Below are 6,268 nucleotides of genomic sequence, written 5' to 3' on the forward strand. Positions count from 1 at the left end.
AGGAAAATGGGGTACGACTTACTATACGACTCACTAAAGGAACTGTACCTTAGGATACAAGTGGTACCCTATCTCGTATGCTAGGCTTCTCCTAGGTCACATACACTATCAAGGGTACGACCATACTCTTTTGAGTCATATCCAAAGGGTACGACTCAACCTTAACTCGTGTCCATCAATCGTACCCCAAACAATCACTCCAAGCTTAAAAGACACCTCTATACGACTCACCTTGGTACGACTCGTACTCTTTGGCTATGACTAAGGGGAGGCCAAGTCATATAGTGGCCACTGTGTCCTCCTACTAGGCTGTTCAAGGTATAAGAGGGGAGAGAAAAAAGGATACAATGTATCCAAGAGGTACGACTAACACCCCTAGTCATATCCATCCCAAAGACATCAAATGAGGAAATTTTGGCATAGTTCAAAGTCTAGGTTTTTCAATTCTCCCCCACTTAGATCATTCGTCCGCAAATGATGAGTAAGGAAAGTAATAAACACAAGTTAACAAATAACCACATATGAAACCCACCGTTGAACTAGTTAGAACAATCATACAACAAGGATACAACACAACATATATTATGCTCATTATCAATCGATCACTAACTTCATCGACTTTGGAACTTAAACCCATTATTTATCAAAGACACTTGTTCATTTCAAAGCTTGGGAACTTAAAACCCTTACTTATCAATACATACTCATTTCAAAACTTAGAGACTTCAACCCATTAACTTATCAAGGATACTTACTCAATTCAAGGATTAGGAACTCAAACCTATCATTTACCACACACTTGAATCAACTCAAGATACTAGGGACTTAAACCCATCACACCAAAACACACATAATTTCAAAACATTAGGGACTTGAACCCATGGTATAAGACGATAAAAATCACTCAACACATTGGGGACTTGGACTAATGCATACGGTCCCAAGTTTCTAAACAGGAATAAATACAGATACTTGGACTTCATGTCCTCTTTCGCTTCCCAAGTACCCTCCTTGGACTTTTGGTTCCTCCATAGAACATTCACCGAAGCCACCTATTTCATTCACAACCAACAAAGTTGTCGATCCAAGATCCTTATATTTATGCAACATATGGACATAGAAAACTAGGTGAATGGAGTTCATACTAGAAGGCAATTCCAACTCATAGGCAACATTGCCAACCCTTTTCACAATCAAGTAGGGACCAATGTACTAGGGACTAAGCTTCCCCTTTCTACCAAACTGCATCACTCCCTTCATAGGAGAAACTTTTAAAAATACCCAAGCGCCAACACTAAATTCTAAGTCTCAATGCCTCACATCCGGATAGGACTTTTGGTGACTTTTAGTATTTTTTAATCTATCACAAATCACCTTTACCTTCTTTAAGGATTGGTGGACTAAATTTGGGCCAAGCAACTTACCCTTACCAACTTCGTACCACCTAATAGGAGATCAATATCTCCTACCATACAATGCCTCAAATGGGGCCATACCAATACTAGAGTGGTAACTATTATTATAGTCAAACTCAATCAAGGGAAAGTAGTCATGTCAACTACCACCATAATTAATCACACAAGCCTACAATATATCCTCTAATGTTTGGATGGTCCTTTCCAATTGCCCATCCATTAGTTAGTGGAAAGCAGTACTAAGGCACACTCTAGTACCCAAACCCTTTTGGAATGACTTCCAAAAGTAGGATGAAAATAGAGGACCATGATATGAGATAATAGAAACCGGAGCACCATGCAACTTCATGATCTCTATTAAATACTTCTTAGCATAATCTTCCACCGAATAATTTGTCCACACGGGTAAAAAGTGAGCGGACTTGGTTATTTTATCAACAATGACCCATATAGAATCACACTGATTCTGAGATCTAGGAAGACCGGTAATGAAATCCATATTAAAATACTCCAACTTTTATTCAGGCTATGGAAACTCTTGATACAAGCCCCTGGCCTCATGTGCTCTACTTTCACTTGTCGGCATAATATACACTTTGCTATATGACTAGCCATATCACGCTTCAGATTACCCCACCAATAGAACTCTCTAAGATTATGATACATCTTGGTGTAACCGGGGTGAATAGCATAATGGGATTTATGAGCCTCGTCCATGACCCTTTCCCTCAATCCATTGATGTTGGGAAAACATAGTCTACCTTGGTATCTCAAGATACCATCACCACTAATTACAAAGTCTGCAACTTTGTGTTGTCCTACATTACTCTTGATATTTATCAATTCAGGGTCCAAAGTTTGGATCTCCTTTATCTCAACAAAAAAAGAGATGACTAAGATACCAAAAGCAAAAATGCACCACCATCCTCTGAGTCTGCAAGCCGAACTAAAAGATTATCCAAACGGTGAATGTCCTTCACCAATTCCCTCTTATCCTCATCTACATTTTCAAAACATCCCATGAAAAATCTACTAAGAGCATCAGCGACTATATTTGCCTTATCGGTATTTTAATAAAAACTCATATCATAGTCTTTCAACAACTCGAGCCACCTTATTTACTAGATATTTACTTTTGAGTAAACACATATTAGAGGACCTTATGATTGGAAAAGAAATCAATATGAACCCCATAGAGATAATGTCGCCAAATCTTTAACGCAAAAATCACAGCTAGTAACTCTAAGTCATGAGTAAGGTAGTTCTTTTCATGAGCTTTTAATTACCTAGAAGCATAGGCAACCACCCTACCATGTTGCATCAACAAACAATCAAGACCGACATGAGAAGTATCATAATATACCATAAAACTATCACTACCTTCTGGCAAGGTCAAAAGTAGAGCCAAAGTTAAATTATCTTTCAACTTCTCAAACCCACCCTCACACGCATCGAACCTCAAGAACTTGACCTTATTTTGGGTCAACTTGGTGAATGAAGCAGCTATATAAGAGAAAATCTTTACAAATATTCTATTGTAACCGACTAGACCCAAAAACCTCCGAATATCAGTTGGAGTCATAGGTCTATGCCACTTCTTGACTGTCGCAACCTTTTAGGGATCTACCATGATCTCTTCACTCGAGATTACATAACCACAAAAATCTACAACTTTAAACAAGAACTTATACTTGGAGAACATGGCATACAAATGATGATCCTTTAAAGTTTGTAACATAGCACAAAGGTGATCGACATTATCTGCCTCACTCTTATAATAGACTAGGATGTCACAAATGAAGAAAATAACAAACATGTCAAAGAACAGATGAAAGACCCTATTAATCAAGTCCATGAATGTCTTCGGGTCATTGGTCAACCCAAAATACTTGAAAAGAAACTCATGTGATAATACCTAATTCTTATGATCTCCATAAGATAATTCTTAGCATAATCTTCCACCGAATAATTTGTCCACACGGGTAAAAGGTGAGTGGACTTGGTCATTCTATCAACAATGACCCATATAGAATCACACTAATTCTGAGATCTAGGAAGACCGGTAATGAAATCCATATTAAAATACTCGAACTTTCATTCAGGCTATGGAAACTCTTGATACAAGCCCCTGGCCTCATGTGCTCTACTTTCACTTGTCGGCATAATATACACTTTCCCATATGACTAGCCATATCACGCTTCAGATTACCCCACCAATAGAACTCTCTAAGATTATGATACATCTTGGTGTAACCGGGATGAATAGCATAATGGGATTTATGAGCCTCGTCCATGACCCTTTCCCTCAATCCATTGATGTTGGGAAAACATAGTCTACCTTGGTATCTCAAGATACCTCACCACTAATCACAAAGTCTGTAACTTTGTGTTGACCTACACTCTCTTGATATTTATCAAGTTGGGGTCCAAAGTTTGGATCTCCTTTATCTCAACAAAAAAAAAGACGACTAAGATACCGAAAGCAAAAATGCACCACCATCCTCTGAGTCTGCAAGCCGAACTAAAAGATTATCCAAATGCTGAACGTCTTTCACCAATTCCCGCTTATCCTCATCTACATTTTCAAAACATCCCATGAAAAATCTACTAAGAGCATCGGCGACTATATTTGCCTTATCGGTATTTTAATAAAGACTCATATCATAGTCTTTCAACAACTCAAGCCACCTTATTTACTAGAGATTAACTAATTTTGAGTAAACACATATTAGAGGACCTTATGATTGGAAAAGAAATCAATATGAACCCTATAGCGATAATGTTGCCAAATCTTTAACGCAAAAATCACAGCTAGTAACTCTAAGTCATGAGTAAGGTAGTTCTTTTCATGAGCTTTTAATTACCTAGAAGCATAGACAACCACCCTACCATGTTGCATCAACACACAATCAAGACCGACATGAGAAGTATCATAATATACCATAAAACTATCACTACCTTCTGGCAAGGTCAAAAGTAGAGCTGAAGCCAAAATTATCTTTCAACTTCTCAAACCCACCCTCACACGCATCGGACCTCAAGAACTTGACCTTATTTTGGGTCAACTTGGTGAATGGAGCAGCTATATAAGAGAAAATCTTTACAAATATTCTATTGTAACTGACTAGACCCAAAAACCTCCGAATATCAGTTGGAGTCATAGGTCTATGCCACTTCTTGACTGTCGCAACCTTTTGGGGATCTACCATGATCTCTTCACTCGAGATTACATGACCAAGAAAATCTACAAATTTAAACAAGAACTCATACTTGGAGAACTTGGCTACAAATGATGATCCTTTAAAGTTTGCAACATGGCACAAAGGTGATCGACATGATCTGCCTCACTCTTATAATTGACTAGGATGTCACAAATGAAGAAAATAACAAACATGTCAAAGAACAGATGAAAGACCCTATTAATCAAGTCCATAAATGTCTTCGGGTCATTGGTCAACCCAAAATACTTGACAAGAAACTCATGTGATAATACCTAGTTCTTAAGGCAGTTTTAGGATTTTTTGCATCCCTACTTTTGAGCTTATGATAACCCGATCTAAGATTAATCTTAGAGAAACACTTTAAACCTTGAAGTTGATCAAATAAATCATCGATCCAAGGTAGAGGATATTTGTTCTTTATGGTCACTTTGTTCAACTGGCGTTAATCAATACACATACGAAGGGAACTATCCTTCTTGTGCACGAATAACATGAGAGCACCCCATAGAGACATACTAGGGAAGATAAAACCTTTATCTAAGAGGTATTTAAATTGCTCCTTAAGTTTTTGCAATTCTACCGGAGCCATTTTATAAGGAGGGATAAAAATTGGATGAGTGTCCAAAACAAAATCAATCCCAAAATTATTTTTCCTATCAGGAGGAACACTGGGAAGATCATCGGGAAATACCTCATGAAACTAATTAACCATGGGAATGGATTATAGAGTAGGCTCTTCTGAGTTCGAATCTTTAACTCAGACCAAATGATACAAACCCTTTGAAATCAACTTTTGGGAATTTAGATAAGAAATGAACCTCCCCTTAGGATCTAGGGAACTACCTTCCCATACAGTAACCGTCTCATTAGGTAATTTTAACATGACCCAATGGGTCCAACAATCTAAAGAAGCATAACAAGAGTGCAATCAATCCATCCCCAAAATGACATCAAATTAACCATGTCTAATTTTATTAAGTCGACAAGAGTATCTCTACCACTAATAGATACCACACACACCCTAGTGACTCTTTTATGAACCACAGAGTCTCCTATTGGGTTAGAAACATAAAAAGAAATCAATAGATTCTTGGGACCACAATCAAGATGTACTAGCACATATGGGGTAACTTAAGAAAGAGTAGACCTTGGATCAATCAAACAATACACATCACAAAAGCAAAGTCTCAACATACCCATGAAAACATCAGGACATGCCTCAGACTGGTGAGTAGCAAGTGCATACAAGCAGTTTTGGCCAGTGTCGATGCTAGAAATAGAAGTAGAGGCAATGTAATACCCAAAAGATTTTTAGCAAATTTCATCCCAAGAATGCCTGGTATTAGCTTCTAAAGTGAATAATAATTATTTCATGAGGAATTTTCAAGATTTCCATAAGCTTCAATAAGCTTTCCATTAATATATAATTCTCCTAAATCTGATAATTGGGTAAAAATTTATGATTATTTCAAGTTACCATCATAAAACAATGCCATATTAGTTAGTGGCACGCCGTGCCAAAAGAGGAAATGGAATTTGGCAATTTCCAGTAAGTGTCCGCAATTATGGCGCATTGCACCAGTACTCAAATTTAGAATTGTCCTTTTTCTAGTATCTCAGAGTAATTTCTCC

This window comes from Capsicum annuum, unplaced genomic scaffold (genome assembly GCF_002878395.1).
Source record: "Capsicum annuum cultivar UCD-10X-F1 unplaced genomic scaffold, UCD10Xv1.1 ctg4235, whole genome shotgun sequence".
Classification (NCBI taxonomy): Eukaryota; Viridiplantae; Streptophyta; class Magnoliopsida; order Solanales; family Solanaceae; genus Capsicum; species Capsicum annuum.